We start from the raw sequence: 24,835 nt of genomic DNA on the forward strand, positions 1-24,835 counted from the left end.
TGCTGGGGCAATCCTTGTGTGTTTGTTTTGAGTTAGTCCGTCAGTCCTATGGATAGTTGGTGAAAAGGCCTTGATGTTCTTGGTAACCTTGGCAATTAACCAATAGTCCTATAGAAAATCTAGTGCTCAACTACATGGTGGTACTTCGCTTTGAAGTATCCCCCTGCTCAAAAAGCTTCAATAGTTTTCCTTCATCTCCATTATCCCCCATCCATATCCAACATCTGTCTCTCCTACCCCAGCTTATGCATCAGTATCTCTTTGAATCACTCCTCACCTTTAGCTTTAGGGATCCACAATCCTAGTCTTAGGGATCCACCAATCCAAATCAATCCACCAAGCCTCATCTTTCGAGATCCACAATCCTAGTCCTAGGGATCTCTGAAACCCATCTTCTGCCAATCTGACTCTTTGAAATCTTGTTGCATTAGCTTTTTAATCCCCTCATCCATCTCCCCATCCTAGATTCCTTTTATAGCGCTCCGCTCCTTCATCCTCTGCAATCCCTAAGATCTTAAGCTTGCTTCCTCTTGTGCCTCTGATTCTCCCTTTATCATTCTCTCATAGTGAGAGTTTGAGCTAACTAAATCTCTTCTCTTAAGCCAATTTGAGTCTTCTTGCTCATCTTAGATTCTTGTACTTTTCAAAAAGTCGTCGAGCCTCGCTTTCTCTCCCCACCGCCTTCTTGAGGGGGCATCTTGCAGTCCATTCTCTCCTCTTCTACTCTAGCCTTAGGCATCTTATTTTCTTATCTTTGATGCCATGCCACTTGCGGCATCACATCAAAGAGAGGCAAAATGTAGACACCTAAAAACCTTTAGAAAATAAAGTATTTTTATTTTTTGAAAAATTTATGATGACATCATCATTTATTAATTAATTATTTATTTAATTTATTTATTTATTTTTATGCCATTAAATCCCTTTATCTTAATTAAAAATATTTAATTAAGGAATCCCTCCCAAAAATGCTTAAATCTTATTTAAACATTATTTCCTTATTTATTAATTATTTAATTAATAAATTGACCAAAAAACCCAAAATAAATTAAAAAAATTTTTTTTGCCCAAAACTTGGCCAATTTCCTTAAGACCACTAACGTCTTCCAAAATCTTCTAATCCTTCTTTAATTTTGATTAAAGGCTAATCCCATCATTTCCTACCCCTAATCCCAACTCAAAATATTTAATTAAGATTAAATATTAATCCTCATGTTTATTAAAAAAGTTTTAATAAATATCTCCTCAACCCAAACCCTTGAAATAAATAAAACTTTATTTATTTCCTAAAAATCTAATTTATCCTCATCCTAAAAAGTTCTAGACTCTTCTAAAAAGTCTTCATCCTCATCCTAGGAAGTTCTAGACTATTCTAGAAAGTCTTTATCCTCATCCAAAGTCTAGACTCTTCTAGAAGATGTCTTTAAACCTAATCCTAATCCCCTCCTAACCTTGTCACATTCTCTAAACATGGGTTAAGGCTTACTAACCTAAGCCAAAGTTAACAAATATCTCCTCCTTCACCCACCCTCATTAAATGCCATCCACTTGCCTATCCCTAAGCTAATCCTAAACCATCCTAATCCATCCTCTAATCATTTGCACAATCCTAAGCAAGCTTAAAACCTTCCTAATCAAGCCCAAGTCAAAATTCCTCTCATCTTCAAAATATCCCAACCATAAAACTTTATGAAGCCCACTAGGTCATAATACTAACATTTCTCATATACACATTTATCTTGTTCAATTTATTTTTTCAGTCCTCAACTTGAACTTTTATATATATGATACACCTAGTCAAGTCAACTTGAAAAATCTTTTAATCAATCAAATATTAAACCTTAAGTCAGCTTGTATTAACCAATAAATTTATCAAACTTAATGTACTAATAGTTAGCTAATGCTAATTGAGTACTTGGTCAACATTGAGAATCCCTTCTTTAATCGAACCAACTTGGTTAGAACAAGAGTTCTACTGTTAACCAACCCAACTTAGTCAATACTGACTTTGTGCTAACTTTCCTTTGGTAACCAAGTAAACTAGGTCAATACATGATCTACTTCATTAACAAACTAAGCCTTGTCAATATTGTCTCTGAACTTGGTTATCAATGAACACTCGACATACACTGAAAATTTACTTCAATGCCTGAGTAAGCTTGACTATCACAAATTTCTCAGTAAAGGCTTGACATTTTGTGTAACATCAAGGACAACATAAATTGAATACTTATTTTCAAAAATCTCCCTCTTTGGCATTGATGGAACTACAACATGTCATAATATAAAGAAATTTTAGAGAAAAATAGAAGTAAGGATAATATCCTTAGTTTCATTTTGATTCTCATCCATGAGAACTCCTTCTATCAATGAGAAATCCCATCTAACATCAATCTCTCTATTTGGAATGATTTTCTCTAACATTAACTTGTTGATGATAGAAAACTCTCCCTTTACAATTTTTTTTAAATATTATAGTAAACTCTCTCTCTTTGACATCTCATGATAAAGACAAAAATTTTCTGTATTTTCCATGTATCTGATGTACTGATTCATATGCAATCTGATCTTATAATACTACATCAACTTGACTAATCTCTGGGATTCTTGGTTGATGCACCACTAAAATCTTATTGGCGAGCTTCAGATAGGGGAATGACCCCTAGCTTACCTCTTAGATAAAAAATGCATCCTTAGGTAATGGCTTGGTGAATATGTCTACAATTTGTTCCTTTGTATCCACATATTCCTATTTCACCTCTTTTTCTTGCACTAATTCTCTCAAAAAATGATATTTTATTGCAATCTGCTTTGTCTTGGTATGCATCACTAGATTCTTGGTTATGTTAATTACACTTGTGTTATCATAGAAGATAACTATTGGATCCTTCATTTCTTCCTTCACACCTGACAATAGTTATTTGAACCAAATGATGTTGAAACAATTAATTGATGCTGCAACATATTCTACTTGTGCTATAGACTGAGAGATGCAATTTTGTTTGTTTCTTTTCCAAGACACTAGCCTCTTTCCAAGAAAGAATGCTCCACCACTAGTGCTTTTCCTATCATCAATACTTCCTTCCCAATCAACATCAATGAAGGCTTTCAATTCAAAGTTTCCTCCTTTCTTATACCACAAACCATAATCTTTAGTAGCTTTTAGATACCTTATAATTATTTTTATTACCATCATATGGTTTTCCTTTGGATTAGTAGAGAATCTTTCTACCATACCAACTGCTAATGCAATATCAAGTCTTGTGTGTACCACATACTAAGGTTTTCCAATTATTTATCTATATGTAGTTTGATCTAACTCTTTAGAATCATCATTTTTGGAAAGCTTCTGTCTAGTAGACATAGGTGTTCCAATTGGTCTAGAATCCTCCATACAAATTTCTTCAGTATCTCCTTGATGTACTTTGATTGAGCAATGTAGATACCATATTTCTTCTTTTGAACTTGCAAGCCAACGAATAATTTAATCTCTCCAAACATTGACATTTCAAATTCTTTATTCATTTCTTTAGAATAGGATTTGCATAAATCATCATGTTCAATGAATAATATATCATCTATATAGATTTCTACCAGCACTATCTTCTTATTTGGTCATTCCTTGATGTATAGATTGCTATTATCATTAGTCCTTTGAAAACTAATCTTTAACAGATGACTATACAATCTTTCATACCAGGATTTGGGGGCTTGTTTGAGACCATATAAAGGTTTGTGTAATCTACAAACCATATCCCTTTTGTTAGGATCTATGAAACCTCCAGGTTGCTCAATGTAGACTTCTTCTAGGACTCCATTCAAGAAAACTAACTTTACATCCATCTGATATACTTTAAATCCTTTATGTGGAGCATAAGAAAGTAGCATTCTAATACCTTCTAATCTTGCAATAGGAAAAAACATTTCTTCATAATCAATACCTTCTTCTTGAGCATAACCTTTGCATACTAACCTTGCCTTATTTCTTAGAACTTCTCCATTTTCATTCAACTTATTTTTGAATACCCATTTTGTGCCAATTAAATTTTTGTCCTTGGGTCTAGGGACAAGAGTCCAAGTTTCATTCCTTTCAATTTGATCAATCTCTTCATTCATTGCCTCAATCTAGCTTTCATTTTCTAGTACATCTTTAACAGTTTTGGGTTCAAACTATGTAAGAAAACATGTACCTTTTAATTTTTTCCTTGTCATTATTTCTTTTGACTAATCTCTAATGATTTTCTTAGGTTCATGATTCCTTTTGACATATCTAGCAACTATAGATACTTTCTCTTTGGATTTAAAACTTGTTTCATTCTATTCACCATGCTCTGAATCATGCTTGGGTCCCACTGTCTGTAACTTGGGTCTGTCAGACTATGACTTAGTTTGCACTGGCTAAAACTCAATCCTTCTAACTGAGACTTGGGTCCTTTAGACTATGACTCAAGTTGCACTGGTTGCAACTTAGGTTGAACTAGAGATTTAGGGGACTCAGGTGGTGAAGATTTTTGATTTCCAATTGCATTTTCTTGAATCTCAGGTAAAGTATCTAGTTCAAAGTAGTCAAAGCTTCTATAGTTTTTAGGTTCTTTTTTTCTTTGTTCTTCACTCTTTTCTACGAACTCATCAATTTTCACATGTGCATTTTCTATGACCTTTTGAACTTAGTAAGATTCAAACATTTATATGCTTTTCTCTTGTTGGAGTATCCTAAGAATATTCCTTCATCACTTGTCACATCAAATTTTCCTTTCCTTGATTCTTTCAAGATACAACATTTGCTTTCAAATACTTTGAAATAATAGACATTAGGTTTATAGCCATACCATGATTCATAAGGAGTTTAATCTGAGTCCTTCTTCAACTAAACTTGGTTCAAGGTATGAACTTTTATACTGATAGCTTCCTTCTAGTATTTGATGGCAACATTTTTCTCTATCATTAGTTTTCATGCACAATCCATAATGGATCTATTTCTTCTTTCTACTATTCCATTCCACTAAGGTGTAACAGGTGAAGATAATTGTCTTTTGATTCCCCTTTCATTGTAGAATTCATTGAATTCATTTGAGATGAATTATCCTCCTCTATTTGACCTTAGACGCTTTAGTTTCCTTCCCATTTCTTTCTATACTCTAGCCAGATACCACTTGAATTTTGAAAGGCTTCAGATTTACGTTTTAGGTACATTAATTTCATCATCTTAGAATGATCATCAACAAAAAAAATGTAGTACTTATCTCCATAGTAGCTTTCTATGCCAATAGGTCCACAAAGGTCTGTATGAACCAGCTCTAGAACTTCTTCAAAGCTATAATTCTTGCTTTTGAAAATTTGCTTTGCATCTTTCCAATTTGGCAATTTTTGCAGATGCCCATATTAGGTTTCTTTAGACTAGGAATGTCTCTCACTCTTTTATTCTTCCTTATGTTGACTAGGTTATCAAAATTCACATGATACAACCTTTTATGCCATAACCAACTTTCCTCTACTTGAGCTAGGAAACATGAACTTTCATTTAGATCTGGATAGAATAAATTATCTTTTGTTTGATTTCCAATCCCAACTAGATTCCCTTTCCCATCCAACAACTTGGCCTTTCCATTAATTAATTCTACCTTGAATCCAAAGTTGTTGAACTATGCCACACTAATTAGATTGTGTTTTAGTCCTTCAACCCAATAAGCATTGTCACATCTAAGTTCACTAGTCAATGTAATGCAAACTTTTCCTTTTATATAACAAGCTTCATCTTTTCCAAATTTGACACATACCACCATCATAGTGTTCCAAGTGCTCAAATTTTGATTTATCACCAGTCATGTGGTGAGAAAAAAAAATTATTAATAATCCATGTGTCATTCTTGCTAATATGAGAAATGAGGGCCATCTTATCATTTTCATCATTTGATTCATCTTTAATAGCAACATAAACCATTTCATCTTCACCACTACTATCATTGTTTTTAGCCATGTAGCAAGGTTTCTTACCTTTATCCTTGTAGTCTTTGTAGCTTTCAAAATCTTTCTTTCCTTTGTACTTGTCATGTTTCTTTTCTTCTTTGCCTTCTTTGTTTGGACATCTTGCAACAATATGACCAACTTCTTCACAAGAAATAGATTAGAGGTATTTTACCTTTGTACTTTTCTTTTCCTTTAGGGAATCTTCTTGCAAGTAGGGCTTCAATGACTTCAAGGTCATCATCAAAATTATCTTCATCTTCATTGGCAAAAATTTTTCTTTTTGATTTTCTACCTTTCTTCTTGAGTAATAGTTTAGCTTGAAATGTAGACTCAATGCTACTAGAGTTAGGAACATAGTTATCAAACTTATCTAACTCAAAGGTTTCCAACCTTCCCACTAGTACATCCAAAGTTATATCATTTTTAGGATCACATCTCATCTTTTGAATTACTAAAACTCTAAATGCATAAATAGGAAGAAGAGTTCTGAGTACCTCACTAACCATTATTACATCATCTATTTTCCCTCCCAAGGTTCTGATTGCACTCACACTTTTTTGATTCTTTTACTATATTGAGAAATGTTTTCATCTTCTCTCATCATCATCTGATCAAACTAACCACTTAGACTTTTTTCCTTAGCTCTCCTCACATATTCATCTACTACATAGATATCTTTTAGCTTGTTCCACATTTCATGAGCATATGGATAATCTTTGACTTCATCAAATTCAACATAATTGATAGTAGAGGCAATGTCAATCATCATTATGTTGTGATTCTTCTTTTTCACAATTTGATCCATAGACAAAAGTCTAGTAGGTGTCACATATTTGTTCTCTAGGTACTTTAGGCTTGTGTCTCCAATGGTTTCCTAATGGAGCTTCATGAGTTCCTACCATGCTTGGAAGTTACTTCTGTTCAGCTTAGGAATCTCCCTTCTGTAAGACATCTTAATCTTTAGCTCAGGTCCTTGAAACCTTATCTGCAAGAACCAATAAATTTGATACCAATTTTTGGAAATAGAAAGGAGTAACTAAGAGGGGAGTGAATCAATTACTACAAAAAAAAATCCAAAGTCCCTTTAAGACGTCAACACAATATAAAACCAAAACTTTTTGTAACTCAATTAATACTAAATATTCTTTTGTAACTCGATTAACATTGAACATACTACTCTAACTTGGTTAACACTAAATATTACTGTTACTTAGTTAGCATAGATATCTTAAAATATTAATGTGATTAGCCTTTATTAACTTAGGTGTAGAAACATAAAGGAAATAACATGAACACAAGAGACACCAAAATTTAACAAGGAAACCCAATGTGGGAAAACCAACAATTGCAACTAGTTACTATTTTTCATTCTTTTGAAGTGAGCCCTATTAGGAGCCAACCATATTAAAGGTTACAAAACACACTATTAGGTGTGACCTTGTTAGAGGATTTAATTCACTCTATTAAGAGTGGCCTTGTTAGAGGTCTTCAAACACTTCAATTAGAAATGCCACCTTGTTAGAGGATTTGCTAAATAGCTGTTAGGATAACTCTATTAAGAGATTTGGTTCACTACTATAATTAATAGAAAATAAAAATTATTTCACGTGATTTCTGATGCAACTAACTTTACTGATTCAAATCTTAGTTTTAGCTTGATTACTTGATCCTCCTTGATTAGAATGTTCTTTGCAGCTCAGTCAACTCAGATGCTTTGCCCTTTACAAATATCCTTCAAATTCATTTCCTTAATTCATCTTGTTTGATTTCATTTTTTAATCCTCAACTTAACCTTTCATATATATGATTAACATTTTCAAGTTGGTTTTAATACTCTTTTAATCAATCAAATATTAAACCTTAAGTCGACTTCTATTAACCAATAAATTTATCAAACTTAATATACTAACAGTTAGCTAATACAGAATTGAGAACTCAGTCAACACTAAGAATCCCTTCATTAACCAAGTGAACTCAGTCAATACAAGATTTGCTTCATTAACCAACCGAGCTCGATCAATACTATGTTTGAACTTGGCTTTCACTAGACACTTGACATACACATGAAATTTCCTCCAATGCTCGAGTAAGCTCGACTATCACTGATTTCTTGGTAAAGGCTTGAAATTTTGTGTAATATCGAAGATAACATACAATTGAACAATTATTTTCAAAAAAATAGTGGTAAGGATTCTAATGTCTTATGTTGCATAAATAGTTCTCTACATTAAAAAGACAAGAAAAATTTACTTGTATGTTTGTAGTTCTTGATCCAAACAATAACTAGGTAGCTTGGAATTTCTCTTATTAGAAGATCCCCCTTATAGATCCCATCCCAAGGCATAACAAGAAGAAATTGGATCATCAACCAACAACTCTCTTGCTAGCATCTAGAGGTAATGACTTACAACTAATAAGAGAAAATATTAATAATAACTACCAGTTTAATAAAATACTGTAGTACCTGAAAACAAGGAAAATAAGAGGTACAAGAAGAAGATAAGACATGTATAATATTTTAGAGCATTTTCTTCTTACTAATGTGGAAACAAGATTAGATAAGAAAAATTATGGAATATACTGAAACAAAATATGAATACAAGAAATTTCGAATCACTTGCCTTCAACTCTAGAAGAGAAAAGGATTTTTTTAAGTCCCACCACTAATTGATGGATTTTTATTCAAATAATATTGAATCTTTTTTTAAGAGATTAATTAGACTACTCCATTTTTCAAAACACTACTCTAGAAAAGTGACTTGGTACATTCATGTAACTTCAAAGCATCATAACTGAAATATGTACTTTTAGTTATATTGATATACCCTTGGTCTTTTTATTTTAATAATTCTTAGAAGATAGCAAATGTTATTCAAACCAATGCTATTGTTGTAAATATTAAACCATGATTAATAGTTTCTATGTATCATGTTAGCTTAGAATAGTGACCAGAAGAGTTCCACCATGTCAGATCTCTCAAGCAAAGGGTCAAGATTACTTGGATAATTTTTTCTAGAAACTCACTACCTAAACAAAAGAGAATGAAAAAGGAAAACATTGGACAATAATTTCAATAATTTCTATTTTAGTTGTAGTTATAATTGGATCGATGTTGCTATACCTTTCCCATTGTCAAGAAAATTGATTTCATGTGATAACTTCAAGATTTCATTATTTGTAGACTTCCGATAAATCAAATCTCTATTAACAAACTTTGATAACTTTTACCATACATGATCCTTTAAATTTTTAAATATCATGATATGCATGTAATGAGAATTGACTTGTGCACATCTCTATAACCCAAAATACCATCACAAGCATTGGAGTAGATAATTATTAGATGTGTTAAATGTGGGAGTGGATGATGAATATTGATCAGTAGATCTCATTATTGAGTGATAGTGCAATGAATTGTGTGCTAGAGAAAAATTAATTGCTCGACAATCTTCATACTTGACTACTAGTGAGGAGATAAAGTTAACATTTGGTGTAGATTATAATCATTACTTTTTGAAATGGATATGTAGGGTGTCTCATGAATGACAATAACTATTGATTCTATTTTTACTAAATTACATTTTTTCTATTTTTCCTTTTTTTGGTTTCTTTTATATTTTGGGTTGGGTGCATTTTACCTTTGCAAGTGGGGTCTCTACATAAATAATGGTGGGATACTGATAAAAACAGATGTTTGTGACTACTTTACTTGGAATTATAAACAAAAATTGTGGCTCTAGTAATGCTAAGTGAAGCACTTAGAACCACCAACACTCCATTGGTAGTAGTATAAAGACACATTTTATTTTAGCACTTTAAATATATTAAGATGTGCCTAATTTCTTTACTTGGAATTATAAATAGTAATTTTGGATCTAGTACCACTAATTGAAGCACTTGGAACCACTGACACTCCATTGGTAACAAGTATAAAGACATGTTTTATTTTAACACTTTGAAAATATTATAAAAGTAGGAAATTTGATTAAGCTTTTTTGAGATAAGGTTTTACAATATTGTAAACTACTTAATTTGATCTATGTTATAGTTCTTATGGAGAGCTCAAAGAATCTAGCTCACACAAAAATGAATTACCTAGAATCATATAGGTAGTATAATATTACTTTGGTCTATTACATATTTTTCAAATATTTATTACATGATTAATGTACCTAATTCATCTTCCAACATTTCTAGAATGCATCATTTATTAGTTATATCAGAGATTGTGTATGCCAAATACAATTTTTCTAAATACTAGACAATTTACTTTCCACAAATTCTCATTTGAATTGGGTGCAAACAAAATATCAATGTCTCCAAGAAAACTTCATGTGTTATGTCTACATAATCTAACTTATATCACAATGCATTCCATGTGTAGTTATATGATTCAATGTCACTAGGTGTTTAGAAAATTAATAATTACAATGATTTATTTTCACTTGACAAATAAATTGCAAAAAAAGTATGCAATCAGATCTGTATTCTAAAAGCACCACCAAACATGTTGACTATACACATGCACCCTATTCTAGTGCAAGCACTAGTTTAATTTCTTAAGATTTACTGTCATGCCAAAATAATTGCCAAGTACTAATAATTCTTACAATATTTTTTCTCATATCATTTTCATGCTCCAAATTAAGTCACGTTGTAGTGCAACTAGGCTCACATAGCTTTGAAAAAAGTCTAATATTTTAGTGATGGTATATGGTCACTTTTACAAGTGGAAAATTTGTTTAACATCTAAAATATTTTGAAAAATTTAATGCTTCGATTGATGGAAGATTTGCTAGTGTTTGACATTGGTCAAAGTCACTGGCATCTTAGCAGCCTCTTACCACATTTGAAAGCATTTTAATTCCTTTGGTAGTGGATTACAAGCCACTTTATCTTCTGCACTTCACTCTTCTTGTAAATAACTTATGAACCCCATAATTTTCTCCTATAGAGGTCAAACCACTGACCATAACTACTATTCCTAATCAACTTACATTAGAAATAATTTCCCATCATCATAAATGTCACTTCTTTTTAGATAAATACTATTCAATTTCATGTCTTTTTATAATTAAATTTTTAGATTTTTGTTGTGAGGCAAAAACACTAAACTAGAGAGATCAATTTGACATCATTGTAGAGGTTTATGAGTCCTTGGCTCTCATTCATTGTGCTTCTACCCTGGAGTGAATATGTTTACCAACTAACATTATGCAATTAGAACCATTGTAATTTATATAAATTTAGCAATTGGTATTAAGGATCTGCCCTCTAATTATTATGACACAATCAACATATCACATCAAGATCCTCTGATTCACGAAGTCCCAATATATTTAATTCAAATTTATTTATTGAAAAATCCATAGGATCAAGTAGCTCCAATACCATATTGATTTTTTGGTGCTCATTTACCACAAACAGTATTTTCTATCTTAACCACAGACAATCTCAAATGGTCTCCCTTGAGAACTTTATCTACTAGATAAAGAAAATCATATAATTTTCATATTATATTGATTTCAATAGAAATAAATAGATCTTCCTTTATACCAAATAGATTGGATCCAAAAAGGGACACACCACTTCCAAGGTTTGGGCCTCCAAATAATATTATTATATAACAATAATATAATAATTATATAAAGAAGATCATATAATCTCCATACTATATTCTTTTCAATAGAGATAGGTAGATCTTCCTTTATACCAATTAGATGGGATACAAACATAGACACACCCCTTTGAAGGTTTTGGCACCCAAATAATGTTATTATATAAAAATATAAAAATTATATATTATAATAACACTAACCCTCAATAAAATAATAAGGTTTGGCCCACACAAAATATATAATAATTATTACATTATTATTAACCAAATAAATAGGAAGAAGGAGTTCCTTGCACAGAAGAACACTGAAGAGGATCTTGAGGTTAGGAAGATTTAAGTAGCTAAGGCTCTTAGGGAGATGGTCTAGTGTCGATGTCTTTGTCTAGTCCTGGTGATTTTAGTTTTTTGTGTTTGGTTCTAGTCGTTGGTCTTTTGGTTTCCTCCTAGAATCTTTTAGGCTAGTTTTCTCAATATTATGAAGGTTTATTTGTTTTCCACCATACATTTACTTTTTAATTTTATTTCCATATTTATATAAACATATTATCACATAATACAGTTATACTACCTCCTAATATAATAATTATAGTACATATATTATTATTATATAATCACTAGTAGTATTAAATATAATTATTGTATCACAATAATTATATTATCATAACTATTATTATTTCTAAGTCAGTTGAGAAGGGATCCCAACTAGCTCTGAATATCAACAAGGTTGATATCTATTTTTACATAGGGTTTATGTTTTTTTTTTCTACCTATAGTTTACGTGTTTGTTGCCTAGGGTTTAAGATTTTAACTTTTTAGGTTTTATGTGTTTTATGTAATATAAAATAAATATTTCTAAAAAATATGTTTTCTTAAGATAAATGAAAATGAATTAGATTTATAATACATTGAACTATTATTCATGACCAAAAAATTATAAAATAATAGATTTTTTAAAACAAGAAAAAAACTAAAATACCAAAAGAAAAAAGAAAAAATAGTTGAACATACCTGTAGAGTAGAAAATGGATAGAGGGGACCCCTCAAGGCTCAGGAGTCTAGAATTTCATGTTGAAATGCATATACATAATTTTCAACAAAATAACATGGTAGGCATCCAATGGCAAGGAGGTTAGATTTTGGATAGACTCTTAGAAAGGATTCCCACCCCTATGTAAAGTTCCAAAGCTATCCCAAGCCATGACTATCTTAATCAAAGCAGTAGACACTCTCTTAGTAGACTATTGGGAAGAGGATGCCTCCACAGCTAAAGTATGGTGATGGTACAAACTTAGAAACTATAACATCCCCCTTAGAAGAATTGTCAATCATAGAATCCATCCTAGCTACTAGATCCTTCACCCTATCATCCTCCAAAGATAGACTTATTTGAATTGGATCTAAGACTGTAGAGTATAATTCAAAATATGGTTACAATAACTTATCCAAATTTAATATGTAAGCTAAGAAATTATTACCAACTTCTCTCTATTGGCATATGTTATACTTACCAAAAGGAGGAACCTTTGTGTGGTTAGCCTTATAGAACAAAATTCTAACTAAAGATAAATTCAAGAGAATTGGTTATGAGGGACCATCAAGATGCCCCTTATGCAAGGAAGTAGAGGAAGACCCAAAAAACATCCTTCTACACTATAATTATGCTCACACAATATGGACATGGTTCTATAAGAGAATGTGCATATCTATGGTATCACATGAATCAGTTTTACAACACCTCTTAGCATGGCCTATATTCCACTACAATAACATCTTCAAAGGGATATGGACTATCTCCCCCTCAATTATCAATTGGGAAATATGGAAGGAGAGAAATAGATGGATCTTCAAGGACTAGGAAATGCCTATTGATCAACTTATCCTTAAAATAGAAGCATTGATAATTGAAACTCTAAACAACAAATTGATTTAGATCAATATTCAAATGACATCATGGGATGGTTCTATGAGAAATAGATGGATTGGACTTATAATTTCATCCTTAATTGGTAAAGGAGATAACTCTAGTCAATCTTTAAAAAAAAATTGGACCCCCCAAGAGTCGGATGGGTTAAAATTAATTTCGATGGGGCCTCTATGGGAAATCTGGGTCCTGGTGGAATTGGATTTTGTATTAGATATGTTTCAAGGAAAACATTAGTAGAAAGATCTTTTCATATTGAGACTACTACAAAAAATATAGCAAAGTTCAAATTCCTTTTTGAAGGATTAAGGCTCTATGCCCATTTCAAATTTCATAAGGTTTCCATAGAAGGTGACTCTTCAATAGTCATCAATGCTTTACAAAATAAAACCACCCCTAACTAGAGATTGGCTAGTCTCCTTAGCCAAGCCCTTGACCTCATACGAAAACTAGAAAATGTGACTTTTAACCATCTATTTAGGGAGGGAAATACCCTAGTAGACTCTCTTGACAATAAAGGGGCTGAAGGTTTTGATACATTGCAAAGGTGTAGTTAGGATCAAACGACTCCCCCTTGGTTGGAATCAATAAATGCAATCCCATCTAATCACTGCCACTCCCAATCACATTATCATGAGTCAATAAAGGTTGAACATATCAAGATAATGTTGATAATAATAAAAAAGGTAGTCATCTAAGAGATTATGAGGTTTCTGGGTGAACAATACATTAACTATCCAAATTTTTGGAGATCAAACTAGGATATCATGGTTATGTCCATTGTCCATAGCTATAGCCTGTCATGTTTATAGAGAAAACAATTTGATAGGGGATCTCTATGCTAATATCTTCTTCCCTAACATTTAGTGTGGTCTTGATGAGGCTCTTTGGAATATAAGGAATGAATTCACTATCTCTTTGGATGCCAACTTTGGCATGCTCTACATAAAGGGATCAGAGCTTCTCACCTATTTGATTGTCTTCATAGAGTATGAATAGGGTTTTTGGGCTACTCGACCCATTTTTGAAAGAAACATGAGCTTCCTGGTTTATTACCATGGAGTCATTGACCTTATCAATCTTGACTAGCTAGAGGATTACCTCAATGAGGATTACATGCCAGAGGATAAAGCATTGGAAGATGTTGTCCAAGAAATGCGTGAGGTACTCAATAAAGACTCAGATTAGATAATGTAACAAGTGATACATTGTTCTTTTTTTCTAAGCTAGATCTTTGACTAGGACTTGAAGATTTAGGCTTGTGATCTGAGATATAATCTATCTTTAGACTTAATACCCTCCCATTTTGTGTTAATGGAGGATGGTCACTCTTATTATTTCTAGGACTCAATCACAACATATACTTATCTATTTCAATCTAATGCAAAAATTTTCTTTTCAACTAACATAATATTGTAAGGTAGGATGTTCTATGCTGGATGTTTTCTTGGTCTCATTTCAAACCCACAATGCAGATTCTTAGCTATGGATTGTGCTAGCAGAGGCAAAAAGAGGTAAAACAGGGTTTATTTTCCCTCCTAGTCTGGATAAGTTATCTCTAAACATGTTTTTCTTCTTTCTAACATGCTCTTTTCATCATAGCTCCACACTCCTTTCAGCCTACAACTTACATGACTGAAGAAGTAGTGAAGAATCCATAATGTGTAACCCTCAACTATATACTCATGCCTGACAAACTATCTTGGATTTTCAATATTAAGAAAGGAATAGCCTTCTAAAATAATATCTTTTAACTTATGATAAAGCAATGCATTATATTATGGGCTGAAAAGCCAACTTATAAAGGAGGGAATGCCCTCCTCAAGTCCCATTAATGGGAAAATGTAAGTTTATAGGACTATGGTCCTGGGTGATACTAGGGGTTTTCTTAGCCTTGTTCTTTTTTCTGTGGTGCCTATACATGAATGGGGTAGCTGTAACATTCTCAGAGTTAATATAATAGATTGGGCACTTGCCTTTTGTTGATAATTTTCATTTTTTTTAAAATGGACAGAGGGGGTTGGTGAGGAAATGTGAAATAGCCACCAGTAATCTATAGATTGTGATATTTTTTGTAAATAATTAAAGATGAGAAAAAATGGGTGAACAAAAAATTTGTTCATTTTGAAATAGATCAAGTTTGTAAAAAATTGGGAACCCATTTTGTTTTGGGTGCCTAAACCAAATGGATCTCTAATTTATAATTGGGCACCTACTTTATATTCTTGGTTCAAGAGACTTAAGTAAAATCTATAATGCCTTGCTCCAAAGCCAAAAGGAATTAAATTTTATAAATTCACTAAGTTGACTAAACATTTTTTAAAAAAGTGTGTACATTTTTTAACAGAGTGTGAAAGTAATACAAATATAACATATTACATTCATATAAACAATGTTATCAACATAGGTTACATTCCTCTAAGATTCCAAAATAAGGTATCACATATATTAAGTTTTGATTAACTAAGTTATGTTTCCATGTTAAGTAAAAGATCATTGTTACTCAATCATAAAGATAATAAATACATAATCTTACTAAATGAACTATTATTACAATATAAAATTCACCATTAAACTGATTCCATAAAATAATCTCGATACATGATATCAACTACACAAGCTATAGGGTATGCTAGATCAATATAAGTACACATAAACCATGATATACAAAGTGCTTAAATTATATACAATAAAAAGTTAAAATACATCAAGAGAAAGGAACAAGTTTCCAAGAATTATGAGTATGAAATAGTGCATCAAGAATCTTCTAATACTAGCACTACTACAAATCCGTTGGAACTCAAATGGTAAGAAATCCACTACCGCCAAACCTCATTAACCTAAATGGTCCACTCCCACCATACTAAGGAGATAACTATTAGAAATTCTTTAGAATAACTGAGAGGGGGGGTGAATTAGTTATTCAAGGTCCAAATGTCCTAATGAATTTTTTTCACTAAATACAATGAGCCCATTTAACTAATCATGCATCCAAGCTTTAAACTTTCCTACCTAGCAAGTTACTATAAAATCAACATGCAAGCATAATACATAAAAGATCAACACATAGCACAGTGATTTACATGGAAACCCAATTTGGGAAAACCACAAGTAACATGCTACTTAATTCTCACTCTTCTAAAGTGATGCCCTATGAAAGGCTTGCCCTATTAAAGGCTACAACCCACTATTAAATGTGACTTGGTTAAAGGATTTCAACCACCTTATTAGAAGTGGGCTTGGTTAGAGGACTTTAGAAAATTTACTTGGAATGCCACCCTATTAAAAGATTTACAAATGGTTTTTAAACCAACCTAAGTCCATAGGATTTTACCCTAGCTGATACAATTATTAGAGAGTAACAATAAGGGCTTTCGATCTGATACAACTCACAACTTAACTTACTGATTTTAGATCTCAATTCAGCTCTCAAATTTTCCTGGCTTTTAGTCTCTATAGCTTTGATAGCTTGCCCTCCTTTCAAGCTTCATCTCCTTGAGTATTCATGCTCAATGTACCAGTGCAATCCCCTTTGTGGTCACCTATCAAAGTAGAGTCTATGTGTTTTTTTCTACCTTCTCTCTTGATGCCTTCACCTTGACATCCTACCAACCACTTCAACAACTTGGCAACTCAATAACTCTTGCTTCTTGACTTGTAACTCCTTAAATAGAAGTCTAGAATACTTTTCTTGCTCAAATTTCCCCACTCTTTCTTTTAGGTTGAATGGATTAGGTAGGATTCAATGAATCAACCCCTTATCTTGTTTCTTCTAGAAACATCATGAAGAATTCTCCTAAATTTTCCTAAAAATGGTTTACCTAAAATTTCATGCCACCAACTCATCATCTTTATCCTCCATTTGGTTCAAAAAATTCAAGGTAACAAACTTTGTTAGCTCAGATTTGGAGAATCTTTGACTTGTTAAATAATGTAGTGGCTCGGCACTATTGAAATCCTGATGCTCGACACATACTATGTTACTCAACACCTATTGTATTTTATTGATGCTTGGAACCTACTATGGATTCACTCAGCATCAAATAAATTTTACTAATGCTCGACACCTATTCTGTGCTCGATACTTGAGCTTTCTTGGCTCCTTCTGCTTCACTTAGCACAAACTATATTTTGTATTTTCTTGACACTTACTGAGAATCTACTCGACATGAACTAGCTTGCTTGGCATCCACTAATGAACTTATGCAAGCTTTGTTACAACTTATTCTTCCAGAGTTTCTAAGTGTAACCAACATCTGTATCTTCAAGTATACTATAAATACATCATTTTATCATTGTCTTAATTGATCCTTGCACTTCATTACAAAACCATAACTCAACCTTTCCCTTAGGTTCTTTTGTTACATCTTATTGATTAAATCTTCTTCATCAATCAACTAAGTGATAGTACTTGGATCTTATAAGCAACTATTATTCCAAAAAATAACAGGTTTGACATCAGTGATAAAGAAATGATTGAAAAAATTCTTTATCATCAATCTCCCTCTTTGCAAACAATCTCTCTTCTGTTAGGATAAACCATAGATAGAAATAAAAAACTACATGCAAATATAACCAATAACATAAAATAATAGATCACATAGAAATGAACACAAGGCACCAAGATTTAACGTGGTTCACCCAATCCTTGGGCTATGTTCACCAAAACAATAAGTCCGATCTTATTACAATCCAGTGATTACAACTTGATTACAATCCGTAATCCCTTACAGCTCAATACTGCCACAAGAACCAATTTCGTATCACAACATAATGAAAAATACCCAACCCTAAACCCTTTTATACAAGTATTAAACCACTTTAGGGTTATAACATGTAGGCCATATGTTAGCCATAATATGTCGGCTACCATGTCGACCACGGCCCAAATTTTTTTATGAAGTATGTACAGTACTTTCCTAATTAGTCACTATAATCTAACAATCTCCCACTTGGGGAATAATTAGGCTCCACACTAAACAACAATCTCCCACTTGGAGACTGATCATGTACAATTACCACTACCACATGGGACTCTCACTAGATCAAACCACCCTGGACTCTACTGTTCTTTTATTCATGTTCAATCTAAATGACCAACTGAAGCTGAAGAGGAGTTCAGCTTCTCCTGTGTTACAACCTTTGTCAACATATCTACTAGATTGTCATTGGTATGTATCTTCTCTAGCTTTAATTGTCCATCCTCCAAAACTAACTGAATTAAATGGTACTGCAACTGTATGTGTTTGGTCTTAGAATGCAGAGCTGAATTCTTTGCAAGATGAATGGCACTCTGACTATGGGTGAACAAATAATTATCCTTATGAGGATGTCCTAATTCTTCCAAGAAGAACTGAAGCCATATCATCTCCTTGACTACCTCTATAGCAGCAACATACTCTGCCTCTATAGTGGATAAAGCATTAATCTTCTGTAACTTAGAAACCCAACTTACGACTGCCCCACCAACAGTAAAGACATAACCTGTAGTACTTCACCTGGTATCAATATCCCCAGCCAAATCTGAGTCAACATAGCCCTGTAAATCATAGTAGAGCCCCCAAAGTGTAAACACTTATTGGATGTTCCTCTCAAATATCTAAGAATCCACTTGACAACATTCCAATGCTCAAATCCTGGATGACTCATATACCTACTAATGACTCCCATTGCATATGCAATATCTAGCCTAGTGCATACCATAGCATACATCAAGCTTCCTATAGCTGAAGCATAGGGTACCTTGGACATCTTATCCTCCTCTTCTTGTGTCTTGCGACACATCTCCTTAGTCAATTTCAAATGACCAGGTAAAGGTGTGTTGACAGCTTTAGCATTCTCCATAGAGAAACGTTGCAACACCTTCTCAACATAATCAGCTTGAGATAGTGTCAATGTTCTATTCTTCCTATCTCTAAAAATCTTCATACCAAGGATTTTTTTTGCTGCCCCCAAATCCTTCATAGCAAATGCATGTGCTAACTGGCATTTTAGCCCCTTAATATGATCCATGTTAGACCCAGCTACAAGCATATCATCAAAATATAAACATAAAATAATGTAGCTATCATCATCAAACCTCTTAAAATAAACATAGTAATCTGAATGACACTTGTTATATCCATGCTCATGCATAAAACTGTCAAATTTTAGATACCATTGCCGAGGTGCTTGCTTTAAGCCATATAAATTTTTCAATTTGCACACTAAGTTCTCCTTACCTTTGACCTCAAAACCTTGTGGCTGAGCCATATATATTTCTTCATCCAAATCACCATGAAGAAAGGCTGTTTTAACATCTAGCTACTCTAAATGCAAATCTTTAGTAGCCACAAGACTTAAAACAGTACGAATAGAAGTCATTTTAACAACAGGAGAAAATATCTCATCAAAATCAATTCCCTTTTTTTGTGTAAATCCTTTTACAACTAACCTAACCTTAAATATTTTCTTACCTCCTTCCTCTTCTTTCAACCTGTAAACCCACTTATTCTGTAAAGCCTTTTTAGCTACAGGAAACTTGCACAAATCCCATGTCTTATTTTTCAGCAAAGAGTCCATTTCATCTTTCATTGCAGACTCCCATCGAATCTTAGTATCCACCTGCACAGCTTCATCATAACTTTCAGATTCACCAGCATCAGTAAGTAAAATAGAATACAAAGAGGGAGAAAACCTTTGTGGAGGTCTAATTTGCCTCATTGATCATCTAACATTCACTATTGTGTGTGGTATTTTTTGTTGCAATTTTTGCACATCATGAGGAATGGCTGGAACATTAGCTTTTGGAGTATCATCTAGCACTACATAATCATCTTCTTTCTTCTCATGTTGCTGCAACAGATCTTTGTACAACACTTTATCATTGAATATGAAATCTCGAATTCTAACAATTTTAAGATTTTCAAAATCCCAAAGCCTATAACCAAATTCATTAATGCCATATCCAACAAAGACACATTTTTTTGATTTAGCTTCTAGCTTGGTTCTATTTTCAGAGTCTATATGAGCAAAAGCTTCACAATCAAAGGTCTTGAGAAAAGAATAACTCACCTTCTTACCAGTCCATGCTTCCTCTAGAATACCACAACCCAAAGGAGTAGAGAGACCTCTATTAATCAAATATACTATAGTATTGATAGCCTCCACCCACATGTGTAAGGGTAACCCAACATGCAACCACATGCTCCTTGCACGCTCCATTATAGTCCTGTTCATGCGTTCAGCCACTCCATTTTCCTGTGGAGTCCTTGGAACAGTTTTCTGTCTATGAATACCATTAGTGGAGAAATAATCTTCAAATTCATGACTGTAATACTCACCACCATTATCAGATCTGAGACATTTTAATTTCTTACCAGTCTCATTTTCAACCAAGCATTTCCATTTCTTAAAAGTTTGAAATACATCAGATTTCTGTCTAAGGAAATAAACCCATACTTTTCTAGTTGCGTCATCAATAAATGTAACATAATAATGAGAGCCACCAAGGGAAGATACCTGAGCTGGTCCCCATACATCTGTATGCACAAGCTCTAATTTCTCCTTTTTGTTTTCCTTCCCAGTCTTTATGAAACTCACTCTCTTTTGTTTTCCATACACACAACTTTCACAAAAATCCATATTAACACATTTCAAACCTGGTAAAACTTTCTTTGAATGAAGTACTTTCATACCTTTCTCACTCATGTTCCCAAGTCTATTGTGCCACAGCGTTGTATCAAAATTTACAACAGCTATTTGTTCTCCCTGTTCAACTGCAGCAATTGTTCTTGAACATTCATTTTTCTCTGAAACAATCAAAGTAGTAGGAACAATATGACTTGTATAAAGATATAAGGTGCCTACTTTCACACCTTTTGCTACTACAAAGGAACCTTTTGAAACCTTCTAATTTTTTTCATTAAAAGTAACTACACAACCCTCATCATTGAGTTTCCTAGCTGAAATTAAATTTCTACTCATCCTTGGAACATGTCTTACCTCATGTAGTAGCCAATGATTCCCATTCAGCAACTTAATCTTAATTTTTCCCTTTCCAACAATCTGACAGGGTTCATTATTCCCCAAATAAACAAGCCCAAAATCCCCTTGGACATAATCAATGAAATAACCTCTATAAGGTGTAGCATGAAATGAAGCACTAGAATCTAAAACTCATGAATCATCAACACTCTCTAAAGATAGAAGCAAAGCATCCTCTTTGGATTTGTTACTTACCACATTTGCCTCCTTGTCTCCATCTAATTTATCTCCTTCATTTTTCTTTCCATTCCATCAATCTTTCTTTTTGTGCCTTGGTTTCCCATAGTACCAGCAATCATTTGGTCCTCTCGATTGAGACCTCCTCCCCTTTGAATTTCCTCTTGATTTCCCATGATTTCCAAAGCTACTTCTTCTTTCAGTTGTTCTACCCCTACTTTGTGCATTTAAAGCACTTTTTGATGTAGATCCACCTAAGGATTTCTTACGAGTTTTCTCACTCAAAACAACACCAATCACATCATCATATTTTAGGGTACTAGATCTAAGAACAGAATTACTCACCGCCATTACCAAGCCATTCCAACTTTCAGGAAAAGAACACAAAATCAAGAGAGCCCTAATTTCTTCATCAAAATTGATACCCACAGAAGATAGTTGACTAGTAATAGTATTAAACTCATTTAAATGATTTGCAACAGATCCACCTTCTGCCATTTTCATATTAAATAAACACTTCATGAGAAATACCTTGTTTGAAGTGGAGGGCTTTTCATACAGTGTCACTAGGGTTTTCATCAAATCTTTTGTCATCTTTTCTTTTATAATATTAAATGCCATCAATGGTGCCAAGCATAACCGAATGCTTCTGATTGCCTTTCTATCCAAAAGATCCCATTCAACCTCTGACATAGTTCCCTAATTCTTGGCTTTGCCTTCCAACGGCTTCCATAAATCCTTCTGATATAGATAGTCTTCCATTTGCATCTTCCATAACTGGAAGTTCTACCCATTAAACCTATCAACCCTTAGCTTACCCTCATCTGCCATCGCTCCCACTCAACCATGAGACTCCCACTTAACCGTGAGACTTTCTTGCAGAGGATAACTAAAAGACAACCTCGCTCTAATACCACTTGTTAGGATAAACCACAGATAGAAATAAAAAACTACATGCAGATATAACCAATAATAGAAAATAATAGATCACACAAAAATGAACACAAGACACCAAGATTGAATGTGGTTCACCCAATCCCTAGGCTATGTCCACCAAAATAGCAAGTTTGATCTTATTACAATCCAGTGATTACAACCTGATTATAATTCGTAATCCGTTACAAATCAATACCGTTGCAAGAACCAATTTCGTATCACAACATAATGAAAAATACCCAACCCTAAACCCTTTTATACAAGTATTAAACTGCTTTAGGGTTATAACATGTCGGCCATAGTATGTCGGCTACCATGTCAGCCACGGCCCAAATTTTTTTATGAAGTATGTACAATACTTTTCTGATCAGTCACAATAATCTAACATCTTCTTCAATAGTAATCTTTTTAATCAGATTCCAACAATCTCCCTCTTTGGCATTGATGAAAAACTAAACTAATCAACCAAGTTATCAAAATTCTATGTAGGTTAAAATAGTAAGTCAAATGCCAAAAGGAAAACTATTACCATTTCTATTTTCATCAGCTTTCACATCTCCCTCTACATATCTAACCAAATTTTGTATGACTCCCTCTTTTCCACTTTGATCAATTCTGCTCTTCCTCTTAATTACTATTTCTTCCTCTGCACATTATTTATCCCTCTGTATGCATTGATTAGTTTCTACTAATCTGATATCATCTCTTTCTTTAGATCAATTTAGCTACTTCTTCCTTTGTCCAATTGATTCTGTTGATCAGTTTCTACTCTTTCTCCCTCTTTGACAACAATGCCAAAGACATACTACTTTAGCATCTCATCATGTAGGTATAGCATTTTTAGGAACTCCAATTTCTCCCTCTATCACCTTGCTTGTGACTTGTTTGGATTATTAGTACTTTGAATATTTTAGGTAAAAACCTAAAGTAAGTATCCTTTGCATCAATTTATAACATTTCAACAATCTACTCATTTGATGTAGGGTAGTCTTGTTGTTGCTTAAATAGCCTTGGATAGGGGTTTCACCCCTAACTTAACTCTAAGATACTCAAATGTATCTTTAGGTAATGCTTTTGTGAAGATGTCAACAATTTGTTCCTTTGAACTAACTTATTCCATCCTCACTTGTCTTCCCCCAATTCTCTTACATAGTGATACTTAATTACAATGTTCTATGTTTTGGCATGCATCACAATAGAGTATCACAGGTTCAATTACCTCTTCCTTCATACCTTGCAATAGGTTCTTGATCCATACAATATTGGTGCAGTTGATAGCAGCAATAACATATTCATCTTTTGCTATGTACTGTGAGGTACAACTTTTCTTTTTACTAGTCCAAGTGACTAATCTTTTACCTAAGAAAAGTGGTCCTCCACTAGTGCTTTTTCTATCATCAATATTACCTCCCCAATCTGCATTAGTGTAGGCTTTCAATTCAAATTTTTCAGTCCTCTTGTAATATAATCAAAAGTCATTAGTTCCTTTTAGGTACCTCAATATTCTTTTTACTACCATAAGGTGATTTTCTCTTGGTTTTGCACAAAATCTTGCCACTATTCCAACAACTAATGCAATGTATGGTCTACTATATATAATATACTGTAACTTTCCAATCATTGATTTGTACATTGTCTAATTTACTTCAGCTCACTCATCATTCTTGGATAACTTATGTCTTGTTACCATTGGTGTACTGATTGGTTTTGAATCTTCTAAACCAAATGTCTTGAGTATCTCCTTGATATATTTTGATTGGGTCACAAATATGCCATGTTTTAGTTGATGTACTTGCAATCCAACAAAGAATTTTATTTCTCCAACCATTGACATCTCAAACTCATGTCTCATTTGATTAGAAAAATCTTTGCATAGGGCATCTTTTCCTCCAAATATTATATCATGAACAAAAAATTTAGATATCAAATTGTCTTTACCTTTTTCTGCCTTGATATATAGGTTGTTGTTGTCATCTATTTTCTCAAATCCAATCTTCACTAGATATTTGTGAAGTCTCTCATACCATGTTCTAGGAACTTGCTTCAAACCATAGAGTGCTTTATGTAGTTTGTAAACCATATCTTTATTTTTTTCATCAATAAATCCCTCTGGTTTTCCTATGTAGACTTCCTCTTCTAGTATACCATTCAAAAAAGCAGACTTTACATCCATTTGGTAGAATTTGAAACCT

Source organism: Cupressus sempervirens, chromosome 8 (genome assembly GCF_028749045.1).
Source record: "Cupressus sempervirens isolate cs-2001-9-10 chromosome 8, ASM2874904v1, whole genome shotgun sequence".
In the NCBI taxonomy this organism is placed as follows: Eukaryota; Viridiplantae; Streptophyta; class Pinopsida; order Cupressales; family Cupressaceae; genus Cupressus; species Cupressus sempervirens.